Source organism: Grampus griseus, assembly GCF_964374135.1.
Source record: "Grampus griseus genome assembly, chromosome: 5".
In the NCBI taxonomy this organism is placed as follows: Eukaryota; Metazoa; Chordata; class Mammalia; order Artiodactyla; family Delphinidae; genus Grampus; species Grampus griseus.
The window spans coordinates 34,858,107-34,872,663 of NC_138998.1; the positions used below are offsets into that span (position 1 = coordinate 34,858,107).

General features: G+C 38.9%; 1 pseudogene across 1 annotated transcript; it reads left to right on the plus strand.

Annotated features, from left to right (window-relative positions):
• The first annotated feature begins 5,809 nt into the window (after positions 1 to 5,809).
• LOC309823109 (RAD52 motif-containing protein 1-like) lies at positions 5,810 to 14,047 on the plus strand (annotated as a pseudogene). Its single transcript has 6 exons — positions 5,810 to 5,854; positions 9,010 to 9,132; positions 9,508 to 9,676; positions 10,648 to 10,746; positions 12,400 to 12,485; positions 13,947 to 14,047. The product of its transcript is annotated as an RAD52 motif-containing protein 1-like (transcript).
• The last annotated feature ends 510 nt before the right edge of the window (positions 14,048 to 14,557 follow it).

Sequence of the window (14,557 nt, forward strand, 5' to 3'; positions counted from 1 at the left end):
TGCCCCACCAGAGATGTCCTGATTTTTCTGTTTTAGTGTACTAAGTTGGGTAAATTGATTTGCAAATGTTAAACCAACCTTTCATTCTTGAGATAAACACAATTGGTCATGATGTATCATCTTTTTATATAATACTGGATTTGATATGCTAAAATTTTGTTAAGAATTTTTGCCTCTGTGTTCACGAGAGATATTGGTCTATAGTTTTCTTGTAATGTCATTGTCTAATCTTGATACGTTGAAAGTTGTCCTTATAAATAAGTTGGGAAATATTCCCTTCTCTTCAACTTTCTTGTAGAGCTTGTGTAGAATTGACATTATTTTATTCCTTAAATGTTTGGTAAAATTTATCAGTAAGCCACCTGGACTTGAAGCTTTCTTTGTTGGAAGGTTTTAAACTGCACATCCAATTTCTTTAATAGCTGTATTCTTTTTTTTTTTTTTTTGCGGTACGCGGGTCTCTCACTGTTGTGACCTCTCCCGTTGCAGAGCACAGGCTCCGGACGCGCAGGCTCATCGGCCAAGGCTCACGGGCCTAGACACTCCGCGGCATGTGGGATCTTCACAGACCAGGGCACGAACCCGTGTCCCCTGCATCAGCAGGTGGACTCTCAAACACTGTGCCACCAGGGAAGCTCTAATATTTATATTCTTGAATAAACTTTAGTAGTGCTTGTCTTTCAAGGAATTTGTCCATTTCATCTTGAATTTATTGGTATATTTTATATATTCTCTTATTATCCTTTTAATATCTATAATATTTTTCTGTTTTCCATTTTATTTATTTCTACTTTGATCTTTATTGTGTTCTTTCTTCTCTTACTCTGTGATTAATTTGCTCTCGTTTTCCCAGATTAAGGTGGAAGTTGAGGAAGCTGAGTACAGATTTAGCAATATCCCACATTTTGACATATTATGTTTTCAGTTTCAGTGAGTTCAAAATAGTTTCTGATTTCCCTTCTCATTTCTTCTTTGACCGCAAAGTTACTCAAAAGTGTGTTGTTAGTTTCCAAATTTTTGGAGCTTTTTCAGATTTGTTAATTTCTAATTTATTTCCATTGTGGTCAGAGACATATATTGAATAACTAAAATCCTTTTAAAAAAAATTTTAAGTACTTTTTAAATTTATTTTTTTGCAGCGTTGGGTCTTTTTTGCTTCGTCGGGGCTTTCTCCAGTTGTGGCGAGCAGGGCCTACTCTTCTTTGCGGTGCACCGGATTCTCACTGGATGTCTTCTCTTGTTGCAGAGCACAGGCTCTAGGTGCATGGGCTTCAGTAGTTGTGGCACACAGGCTCTAGGGTGCAGGCTCAGTAGTTGTGACGTACAGGCTTAGTTGCTCCGCAGCATGTGGGATTTTCCTGGAACAGGGATCGAACCAGTGACCCCTGCATTGGCAGGGAGATTTTTAAACACTGAACAACCAGGGAAGTCCGTATTCTTGTATTCTTAATCTTTTCTGTAGATCCATATTCCAATCTGGTGTCATTTTCCTTCTGCTTGAAAATACTTCTTTTAACATTTCTTAAAGTGAAAGTCTACTAGTAATGAATTCTTTCAGCTTTTGTATGTCTGAGACAGTCTTTATTTTGCTTTTCTTTTGACAGATTTGGGTATAGAATTCTAGCTTGATAGAATTCAATTCACTACTTTAAAGATGTTATTCCACTGAGTTCTCATTTACATTGTTTCCAACAAAAATCCTGCTGTCATTGTTATCTTTGTTCCTCTGTATGTAGTGTATAGTTTTTTTCTCTGGCTGCTTTTAAATTTTTCTATTTATTGCTGGTTTTGAGCAATTTGATAATTTTTTGTGCCTTGGTGTAGTTTTGTCCATGTTTCTTATGCTTAAATTCATTTGATCTTCTTGACTTTGTGGCTTTATAGTGTTTAGCAATTTGGAAAAATTTTTGGTTATTATTTCTTCAAATTTTTGCATTTCTCCTCTCCTTCATGGACTCTAAGTACACATGTATTAGGCCACTTGAAGTTGTTGCACAGCTCACTGATACTCTATTAAGTTTTGTTGTTGTTTAGTTTTGTTACTCTTTTTATTTCATTTTGGATAGTTTCTATTACTATGCCTTAATGTTCAGTGACCCTTTCTTCTGCAGTGTCTAATCAGCCATCAACCTCGTTCAATATATTTTTAATTTAGACGTTGTTTTTAATCGTTAGAAGCTCAATTTTGGTCTCTTTTACCTTTTCCATGCCTGTACTTAACATTTTCAGTTTTTAATCTAGGTTTTTTAACATATGAAATACAGTTATAATAACTTTACTTCCGGTATAATAACTTTTTAAATGTTCTTTTCCGCCAGTTCTAACATCTGTATAGATTATGGGTTAGTTTTGATTGGTTGCCTTTTCTCCTCACTATGGGTCATATTTTCCTACTTCTTTGCATGCTTGGCAATTTTTCATATGATCCCACATATTGTGAGTTTTTGTTTATTGTGTGCTATATATATTTATATTCCTGTAAAATGCTTGGGCTTTGTTTTGGGTGAAATTAATTTATTCAAAACAATTTTATTCTTTTAGGTCTAGCTTTTAAGATTTGTTGGATAGGAGTCCAAGGAGCCTTTAGTCTGGAGCTCATTATTTGCAACTACTGAGATAAGTCCTTTCTGAGTATCATGAGGTTTTCCAGTCTGACTTGTAAGAACAGGTACTATTCCTACAACCCTGTGTGATATCCAGTTATTCTTATTATTAATCCTTTCATGTGGTCCTTTTCCTGGCATCAAGTAATTCATCACACAAATGTACTGACAAATACTTTGTTGAACTCTCAAGAGATCCCTCTGCATATCTCCAGGCTTCTTTCTCTGTGCACTTCTTTTGTCTCTGATACTCTGCTTTTTGAACTCTAGTTACCTTGGTTTTCCCAGACTCTCAGCTCCATTTCCTCAGTCAGGGAGTCCACCCGTCTCTGCCTGGACTTCTTTTCCCTGTACCATGACCTGGAAACTCTCTCAGAGAAGTAAATTAGGGAAATTATAGGGAACACTTCATTTATTTCCCATCTCATGGGGATTACTGAACTTGAATGCCTGAGGTCCAGTTTCTTGAAAACTGTTTTTTCATATGTTCTGTCTTATTTTTTCATTGCTTCAGGTGCAAGGTTAAATTGCTCCTTGTTACTTCATCTTGGCCAGAATCCAATAACATTCTTTAAGTGTGTTTTGCTTTGATACAGGGTCCAAATAAGATTAACCATTGCATGTCTTGTCTTTGTTTCCTTTAATCTACAATATTTCCCTGCTATTTTTTTTTCTTGGTCTTTTATGACATTGGCATTTTTGAAGAGTCTAAGCCAGTTTTCTTGTAAATTGCCCCACAAACTGGATTTGTCCGTTTCCTCATTAGATTCAAAGTAAATATTTTGGGGAAGAATACTATATGGGTGATGTATTCTTCATACTTCATCACTTCAGGTGGCCCAGTGCTAAGTTTGATCACTTGATTAAGGTGGTATCTTCCATATCTCTCCATTGTAAAGTTATTTTTCCCCTTGGTAATTGAAAAATAATATATAGGGTGATAGTTTGGGATCAGTGAAGATCCTACTTTCAAACAACTCTTCACCCAACTGTGCATCAACCATAATCCTTGTCTGAATCGATTATTACATTGTTAGTTGCAAAATGACAATTTCAAATTCTACCATTCCTTTTGCATTTATTAGCTGACATTATTTTATAAAGTAGAGCCCCCCCCACTTTCATTTTGAGTATCATTATGAACTCATGTGTTTTTTTTTAAATTAGCTATGTTATAACTTATTATAATGATACTGTTATTCTTTGGAATGTTCCTTTTGTCCAGATTTGGCCAAAGCAACCCCTGTTATTGTTTAACCACACGATGCTTTTTTATTACTAGAATAACTTCTAATATATTACTACTCACAAATAGGAACTGAGAAAGGGATTCCAGAAGGTGCCGTCTTATTCAGACTCTTCTTAGAAGTCTGCCTTCTTCCTGTGTACTCTCAACCCAAAGTGAGGCTTTCGGGTTGGAAGGAGATACTTTGGATTTAAACTACAGATCAGTGTCACCCGATTCTAATCCCTATTCCCTTTTTTCTAGGCATACAATACCTATTGCCATCTTAATCCTTCTGTTGGGCACCTCTCTCCTCCTCTATATTTATTTACAACAGTGAAGAGCAGGAATTGGCAAACCGGCCCCTATCCAGTTCTGCAGTCCATATGCCCCAAGAACTCCTTTTTGCACTGGTCTGTGGTGGCCTTGGCCTACCTCTTCTAACTACTCAAGTAACTCTTTTACCACGAATTAATTACCTGTGTTTCCATTTATAGGATCTTACCTAGCCTTATGGCCTGCTGCCTCTGCCAATTTAAAAATATTATTGAGGTTGTCTGTAAGACAGTCAAGCTGCGTTGTGACAGTGAATGCCTGACAGACGTCACACGTTGTGGTGAGTCTCAATTGCGGGATAATAAATTGTTAATTCTTAATTTAATATTTTAATTTTTAATCAATGATGATAAATTTTAAAATTCATGATGTAATTGCATTATTTTCATTCATACATTCAGAGTTCCAGCTTCCTAAGTTTCTAAGAATTATCCCATTGCTAAAAATCAGATTCTTGTTTACATTATTAAGCTAATAATATCTCAGTTACATTGTTAGCTTAATAATGTAACTGATCCGCATACATAAAGGAACAAGAGAAAGGAATGGATGGGGAAAGGGAATTAACATTAATGGCCTCATATCCTATGCTGTGCTCTCTGCAAATGAGAACTTATTGATATAGTGCATCACAGTTTGTAAATTGATTTTATATACATTAGGTCTCAAGTACCCTTTGTCTTATAGGACAGGTGTCAATATATTTTTGTTTATTTTGTTTGTTTCTGCAATTTTATAAAGAGTACAAGTGATGCTGTTTTATGTCCTATTTGGAGCCTGAGAGTTTCGGATTCCATAACCAGGAGCTGCTACCCAGTCCTTCTAAAGGAATGGAGAGCTAGTTTGTTCTTTGACTGTCAAGCTCTGAACTTGCTCTGTATCTCAAGCTTTTCTACCACAAAACACTCAGGGGCTTTCAACTATTTTTCTATATATTAGATTTATTGGCATTAAGTGTTTAAAAAGCGCGGATGCGCGTGCACAAGCGTAGTCCGCTTGCTCCCCGAGGAGCGCACGTGTGGTGACGGTGGGATGGTGCAGTTGGTACCTTTTGGGGTTCCCATGGGGTGACAGAACTTGCTGGTGTGGGAGCTGAGCTCTGGACCCACCCCCGAAGCTTTGCAATTGAGCCGAGCCAGAGCGGAGGGAAGGGTGGAGGAAGCCGCCCCGCGCCCCAGTAACTAGGCGCCCCGGGGTACTGCTTCAGTACCTCATCTGCCTGTGGTCTCCGTTGAGAGGAATCTTAGTTCTAGAGATGACCTGAGCAGTCAGCTCACCCCCATAGATTTTTGAGAGTTAGTCCCCAACTGAAGACATTGCCTCCTAATGCTTCTCGAAGCTTAGGATTTCAGAGGGAAACTTGTTCATGAAATGAGAAGTGTTTGGAGTTGCAGGCTCACCACAGTTGCCTGTGGCGAATGGCTGGGGGAATACCAGGGAATGGGCGGTTTTGTTTCCTGGGTCTGAAATTTACTGCAGTTACTTAGTGTGAGACCACCCTAAAGCATTCTCTGTTTACAGTCTTCTCCCAGTTTGGCCTTCTGTATTTGGTCTGATTCTTCCCAAACGCAACAGTGGGCAGTCCTGGGTTCTCTGCCATCATCAAATTTTATTCAGCAAGGGATGCCCACAGAGCCCAAAAGGCATGCGACCAGAAGCAGCTTTTTCACACATTTCCAGTGTGAAAAAGGTGAGTCCAAATGCGGACTTCCTTGCTCTACTGGGATGAAGTGCTGAATTTAAAACTAATAGTCCATCGGGAATTCCCTGGTGGTCCACTGGTTAGGACTTTGCACTTTCACTACTTAGGGCCCAGGTTCAATCCCTAGTCTGGGAACTAGGATCCCAGGGAAAACAAACAAACAAACAAACAAAAAAAACGGCCAGCGTTTGTACAGCACTGTGATGTACAGAATGCTCTCAGATGCACTGCTCCACTGATCCCTCCGTTCCCCAGTTGTTTCTTTCTTTTTTTTTAGATGAAGAAACTCGAACTCAGGATGGTTAAGTGACTTACTTAAGGTTCATGACAGTAAATGTGGAAACTAGAGGCCAAACCCAAACTTAACTGATGTTAAACCCCATGTCATTTTATGCTGCCCCTTAATTTAAGAAATCTTCACAAGAATCTTCCTTATATATACATTTATGTGGATTTTAAATGTGTGAGGTTGACAAAATTTTTTTAATTAATTAATGAATTTATCTATTTATTTTTGGCTGTGTTGGGTCTCGTTGCTGCGCACCGGCTTTCTCTATTTGCGGCGAGCGTAGTTTGCTCTTTGTTGCAGTGCGTGGGCTTCTCATCGCGACGGCTTCTCTTGTTGCGGAGCAAGTGTTCTAGGCACGTGGGCTTCAGTACTTGTCCCTCACGAGCTCTAGAGCACAGGCACAGTAGTTGTGGCACACGGGCTTAGTTGCTCTGCGGCATGTGGGATCTTCGCGGACAAGGATCGAACCCGTGTCCCCTGCATTGGCACCCAGTCTCTTAACCAGTGTGCCAACAGGGAAGTCCCGAGCTTGAAAAACTTTTGTCACATGTAAGATAAAGGAGGCTTCATCATCATCATCACTCTCCAACTGCCTATTAAGAGCTCACTTCAGATTCCAGAAAATGGTTATATATTCTTTAATGCATTGTAGAAACCTTCTTCCATATTAACATGCCATCCAATTTTACTTCCCCAGAATTAACATTTCATTACGTTAAGGACCTTTTCAATTCCTCTGAATAAGTGAGTGAGGCTTAGATTTCCCAGACCTTTCCCTTTATAATTGTGTGTCTTCTCTGATTGGCTTCTTGCTCTGGCTACTTCCTAATGATCTTGCTACCTCTTCTCACCCATATTTCTTTACTCACTGATTTCACCTTTATTGAATCTGAGAACTCTCCTCAGATGTGACTCCAGTTACACTACCTCCCACTTCTGTACCCTGTTTAACACTGTCTGCAATCCTGGCTGTACTCCCTGGGACTGAAATGATTTTCTGTCAGACATTCTTTTATTTGCAGACCCTGTGACCATTTCACGTACCACTCAGATATGACAGATGGTCCTGGAAAGATTATGAAACAGTTACTTGGTATCAGTTGTGAGTAATGAGGTTTTTTCTTATATTTGACATAAAGACCATTCCATAAGCGTAGATTGTGAGATTTTCAAAGCATATAGCCCATCACTGATAGCGTAATGAAGAAAATGTTCTGCAAGTCACTATAGAGTTGAGAGGAAAGGGCATTTGTATTAGATTTCTTTATTTAATGCAGAGGCTTAGTTTACTACCCACAACCCCGAAATTTTTCCCTACTTTACTTATGTGCTCTTTTTCAATTTTATTTATTTATTTATTTACTTATTTGCTTGCACCGGGTCTCAGTTGCAGCAGGCGAGCTCCTTAGTTGCGGCTCAAGGGCTCCCCAGTTGTGGCATGTGGGCTCCCCATTTGCAGCAGGCAGGCTCCTTTAAGTGTGGCTTGCAGGCTCCTTAAATGTGGCGTGCAAACTCTTAGTTGCAGCATGCATGTGAGACCTAGTTCCCTGACCGGGGATCGAACCTGGGCCCCCTGCATTGGGATAACGGTATCTTAACCACTGCACCAGCACGGAAGTTCCAATTATGTGTTCTTTTATTCATTGGCAGGTATCTTCCTATGTTTTTTCCCCTGTGTTTTTTATAAATACAGAAAAGAGAAAAACATTTTAAAATAAAATGAAGGAAAGGCCTAATGTATCTGAGTTTTTCTCAGTAGCATGAAGGGAAAGGTTTGCCAGCAAGAACTGTGGCAAGGTTATCCCAGATGTCAACTGTCTCTACTTCCCGAGGGCTCAGAGCCCTTCTGAGGCTTCCTAATTGTCCAGGACAGCTCCATTATGACTCACCGCACAGGACCTAGCCTCCCATGTGGCACTCAACATTTAAAAATTAGTCTTCATTTCTCCTTCCCTGCAGGCAGCTTCAGTTGGAGAAAGTAATTTCATTTTCTTATGTACTCATTCATTCACTCAGTCAACAGACCATCACTCCTCTATTATATGCCAAGATGAATTCTTCTTTCTGGTAACAAGGAAAGAATAATATATGGTTCCTTCAAGCACTTAAGGAGCTCATAAACTAGTGACAGAGGAAGAGGCACAAACAGATCAATAAAGAATTAACAATGCTTTGACTTTATTTGTATTATTTGAATTTTTATGACTAAATTTATATACTACACCCTGTTCAAAATGTAAATAGATGTTTAAGAAAGAAGTAGTGATGTATAAAATCCACAGTAATATGTAAGTTATTTAGAGAGTTTAAGACTGGAAATATTTGCACTCTCAAAGAAGCTTGTTAATGCAGATGAATCTATAATTCTTTTCGTTGCTTTATTTACATTTATAGAGGTATACATATTCCCTCTTCTAACAGGGCTTAGTAAATTCCGGAGGGGGTGGTACAGATTAAGGTCCTAATTCAGTGGCAGGTCCATCTTATCTCCTGTTCAGGTCATATTCTGAAGCAGGAGCTACAGGATGAGACGAGTAAAACACTCCATGCCTTTGCTTAGCCCCAGCCCCATAATAGGCTTCTGCTGGGCTTTCTTGGATGCTTTCATCATCACTTTCACCACCGGATGTCAGGGAACTTTCTGGTTAATCAGGGTCCTGGAAATGATGCAGAAAAGTACTGACTTAATAATAATAAATAACATTTATTTAGGGCTCACTGTGAACTCATTGCTTAAAATGTCCTACTTAATCTTCACAACCACTCTATAAAATTGGTATTGATAAATCTCAGGTATATCCAAAATAAATCTCTATGTAGGGTTGTGATATTTTTAGGTCTTTTATGTCTTTAGGATTGTTTCGGCAACAGACATAAGGCGGTTCATCATAATACGCTTGCCCTAAACAGCTCCAGATGCCAAGAATTGGCAAATTACTTCTTTGGTTTCCATGGGTGGTCATAAAGGATCATCAAGGTAAACTCTGTAGACTTTCTTTGACTAACCAGACTCCTTTCGACATTGAACTCCTAGACTTTACAGAGAAGAATAGAACAGGGCTATGGGGAGGAGATGTGGGAGGCTTCCACATGGAAGTATCTGAGCATTGGCCTGCCACCTAGAATTAGTGATAAACTCAATGACTTGGATGGTGGTGTCCATAATTTTCTCCAGTATTTGTATGGTATATCATAAAAAATAGTTGTCCATATCTAGTCATTCATTTGCAAGTCTCAGTTGATTTTGAAGGGATAGCATACCTAAACTATTACCTGGGATTGCTGGAGTTTGGTATTTATTTCTAACAACAGAATATGTTGAAGTCTAGCCTTTAATTCAAAATCCTAACAGCTTCGGGATCTTTCTAACCTTGAAGAAAGGGAAAATGAAGATATTGTGACACCACTTCAGAAGCAAAGCCCGAAGTTCTTCTGTGCTTTAGAGGTGGGGTTGCCCTCCCACGAGTGCAGGAGTCCTGGAGTTGGCATGGCTGAGGAACCTTTGGATAAGTTGGAGGAAGGTCTGTTTTCCAGTATGTGTGTGTGTGGGGAGGTGAGGCAGTGGGATTTCTCTTTTTTCCTTTCTTTCTGAAACTCAACTTTTCAGATACATCATCATCTTTTCTAAGCAACTAAAGGCCTGGGCAGAATTTTTCTGCCCGACAATATAGGTTTTTATCTTAGGTACTACCTGACAGCACCTTAAACTTTAGAATTTTAGAACTCGCTGCCTGCCAAGAAGCTTAGGAGGAGGGAAAATTAGTTTTTTTTTGTTTTGCTTTTTGGGGGGTTTTTCTGTTAATAATTTGTTTTGTGCTAAAATAGTCCTTCAAAGGCACATGTCTTCTGGCCTTCAGTTATCCCAACAAAATCATTGTCTAAAGATTGAAATAAACTCTTGTGTAAATGTTCAGTCCTTTGTCTCTTATAGAAGGGCCTGAGCGGAATAAGTAAATGTAGATCCCTAGAAAGGGGATTCCGATAGGTACTGAGTTTTTTCCTAGAATCCATGGCACTTGGGCTTAGGGTTTTAAGTCAGAGGCAGGGCTGTTAGCGAATGGGGCTGAGGAGGCTCCACCATCCACCTGAGTGGGTGATGGTTGAGTAGAGTCCAGATCATCTGCACTACAATCAAATCTATCTCACTGTATGAATCCAGCCCTTTATGCACAGGAGAGCAGGGTCTGTAGCAGTGTAGCCTCAGCTTGTTTATTTGAAATCTGCGAGTAATATGAGATTTGTGCCACGTTCTTGGTTTGCATTTCCCGTCTAGTATTTTAGCAACTTCCAGAATAGATCCGAGCAGTAAAAATGTGCCATGCCAGGGTATACCTACAACAGAGACATTCACCGTACCCCAGTGTTGTGCCTGCCCTTAATCACTAAGGTAATGATCTAAGAACCACAGATGCATTTTTACTTTTAAACGTATAACCTAGAAATCAGTTATTCATATAGGCATTTTAAATTCATCTGTTTTGGTTGGATTTAGGGTCATTATCATTCCTTATGAGAAGGAAGATAACCCAGAAGCTTGCTATTCAGAAAGCTATGACAGATGCATTCCAGAAATTGCTGATTGTGGTTTTAGGTAAGACCTTTTTGATTGTCGTTGAAGTGCTTCAGTTTCAGTGAGCAAATAAACTTATTTGAAAATAAATAATAGGATGAAAATAATGGTTATCTAAAACATTACATATTCTTTCATCCACCAGATGCTTTCAAAGCAGGAGTCTTAACATTTGTTCTTTGTGGCATTTATGAGAAAAACGACAGCAAATATTATTGTCTCCAGTGTTTAGATGTAGAATCACTTGCCTCAGTTCATACAGAAAGTGTTTGATCCACTTCTTCCTCAATTGCTTGCTTATCATACAGAATAGTGTAGTGATTATAAGCCTTGGACACCTGTGTTTGAGTCCTAACTTTGTCTCTTAGATTTTGTTGTTGTTGTTGCAATTTTAGGTTTTTCCAGCCAGAGACATTTGAAGGTATTTAATATCTCTAAGCTGCAATTTCTTTATCTGCAAATAGGGTTAGTAATTCAGCTTACCAGCAAATGGGGGATATTGTAAGAGTAAATGAGATGATGAATGTAAAAAGCTTAGAACTATGCCTGAAACATAGTAAGCAGACAAAGTATATTGACTATTATTATTACCGTTGTTTTCTTGTTGAAGAGTTTATTAGATTATGTTTTTGGAATCAGTTTAATTTCAGTTTTCATTTCTGATATATTGGGTGAATATGATTCTTATATAATAATCAGCTACGTTTTTGTGAGTCTTGAAAGTGGTCATGCTATTGAATAGTGTTGATTGTGTTCCCTATCAAGTTATACAGCGGTGAGAATGTGACAGGCTGTGCCCAAAGGAAACTTTATGATTAGTAGGTTCCCGGAACAGAATTGCTCCCCTGCTTCACAGCCCTGCAGGCTGAGAGACTGAGAAATCCTAGCTAAGTTGTCGGAGACCTTATTTGCTTGTAAGAGTTGACCCTGGATTGGTCTTGGCCTTCCAGCCTGGGCAATCCTTCTAGTGAAGTTTGACTTCCCTGGTCATCAGGCAGAATCTCCATCAGCTGTCAACTCTGGGAAACAACCTTTAGGAACCAAACTAAATGCCTGGGTTGTTTGTGCCTAATATGCCAAGGTACTCCTTATATGTACACAAAACCCCTTAGACCAGAAAGCCTGGTGGCTCTAGCTTGCCTTGAGGGAAGCTGTATTGTCCAAAGGGTACATGGGCCAGTTTCTGCCAGTAGAGTGTTCAAATGCTCTCTCTCTCTCTGTCTCTGTCTCCAAAGCTTTGTTCATTGTATCTGGTAGAATTTTGGTCCCAAGGAGTAAGCCCTTGCCTTGCTTCTAATAGGAAGTATCTATTAGAGTCCAGTGGTATCTCTCCCAGGTTTGAACTCACTTTGACCCCCACCTAATGCCTTCCTATTTAATTGTATTGTGATTGATCATTTTTGTTTCCACAGCTTTTAATTTCTATGTCCTTATTCCTTAGTTCTTATTTCTAAGATCAAAAGTTTTTGAACCAAAGTTGATACTTCTTATATATGTTTTCACAAATAATTATGATAAAAACTGAAGTGTCAGATGAGGGAACTTCTAGGAAAATGCTCTTATTTTCTGCTTTTAGAAGTCAAAAGAATGTCTAATTATTCAGTACTACCATTGTATACAGGAAGTTTTAGAACAAGAAAACTTCTGAATTGATCCTTGTTAACTTTATTTCAGAAAGTGGTAAAACAGCTGTGGCATATAGACCCTGTGAAGAGGTCACAGATGCTAGAACCGAAGAGGAACTACAGGATTTAATTCAAGTATGTGGAGTTAAAAACTCAAGGGGTACACAGCCAGTGTAGCCATAATTCAAAACAACCAGCAAGATTTGGAAGACTTCAGCATGTCTACTCAGCTCTGTCTTCCTTAGGGAAAGGTGAAGCTCTGAAAGTTCTTTTGAGGCAGGGAATTTCTAGGACTTTTCCAAGTCCCGTGCCTTGTCTCTGGCCCCTTATTTGAAGTTTCGAGAGCAGGATTGAGGGCCACCAGTGTACGTCTACGGTTGTGGACACAGGAGAAGACACAGGCCTTTTAGAACTCCCCTCAAATAGAATTGCAGGGACGTGGGAACAAAGTAACTATGGTCTTAAGTGTGATTATGCTACACTGTTTAAAAACTATTCATGCCTTTCAAGTAAGGTCTATTACCCAGATCTCAACATCTCATATATATCTTGTGTTCAATATTTTGCCAAAGAACCTTACTGTAAACCAGTTATATGGATACCTCGAATTAGGGATTATGTTGTCAATGTAATTTCTAAAAGAAAACATTAATGTACTGCATATAGGATTTTTATTTAAAAGGAGAAAAAACTGTGTTTCGTGTCATTGAGAGCTTAATTTTTGGCTAGATTTCTGATTATTTAACTCACCCCAATGTTGCAAAGTTTGTTTTGAAGTGAAGAAAGTAGAGAAAGAAAAGGTGGTTATGTTCTGAAAAATGAAAAAAAAATGAAAGTTTTTCCTGTACAAAGTAATTATTTTAATTTTAATTCAATTTAAATCAGTCAAGGAAACTTCAAACGTATCCATGTTTGGGCTATAAGAAGTCTAGGTTCCTGTGAAATGTGAGAGGAAAGGATTCCGTATTGATACTAAAGATTTTGGAAACCTGATTATAACAACAGATCCACTCCTAAATGAAGCCAATCTTGGAATCAGTTCCATTTAGAAACCATTATGTGCTAGGCAGTGGAGATAAGATGAAGCTCCTTCTCTCTTGGAATTTAGGTGTTAAAGGTGTACCACACAATTAAAAAGGACTAAAATTAAATAGATTATGAAAAGGACTGTGAAGAAAGTAAACTGGGTGCTAGTTACAGTATTTCAAGAAAATTACTTAACATGCTGACTTTAACATTCTAAGTGTCTTCTCCATGTGTTCACACAGGGTAGACCTCTGAAAAGTGACACTGTAGTTTTTTCTAGATTAATGGCTCTGTTGAGACAAGGTGGGATGGGGGAAGTTTTCCCATGCTAATGTAAAGGGCGATTGACTTGGTTTTAAACTCTCTTTCCCAGAATGAATTGCTCGCCTGCCCCAAACCCCTCCTACAGAAGTTCTGGAGTCATCACTGATTCAGTGATAACCACTAATAACACAGTTGTGAATTAATAATGAGACGTGAATACTAAGAGTTTGGAGGAAATGCCAACATTTTAGCATAATTGTAAGGAGTGTCCCCCTTCCGCCACCCTAACTGGTGCTCATTTTGCAGGTCAGCTACTTTTCTTGTCAGCCATGCGGCCAAAGGGTGGAAGAAGTCTCTCAGACTTCAGCTTTCAGGAGGAAGTGCTCAGATTGCCAGAACTGGACTAGCACTTTTGAATTTCCCAGAATGCCAGGTCCTGTGGTTTCCTCGGGAAGCTCTGCATCTTTCCCAAACCCCCTCCACCACTGGGCTGCTGGAGACACCCATTAGAATGGCTCAAATGTGAACAATGACAAGAACAAATTCTGTAGGGGTGGTGGAATAACTTGTTCACAGCATAGGCCTGGTCCTGTTGGTATTAGGATTCTTTAATTTTGGCATCCTGGGGCAGCCTTTTTAGGCCTGAGAAGGAACAGCTCAGGGGTATACAACAATTTCAGATGAAACTAACTAATATTCAGTGACTATCTCTAACTACTCGGTTGTTGATTTCTTTAGTCATTATTCTCCTGGTTTTAGCTCTGATGTGGGGATTACAGAGGAGTCAACATTTAAATCTTCATAATCTGTGTATTTGTAGCTTCAGTATCATTACTGACCCATAGTTTTTTATGGTTTGGGAAGAGTTATTGATTTCATGTATCATGTAAAGGATTCACAGTAATGATAGAGCAGCT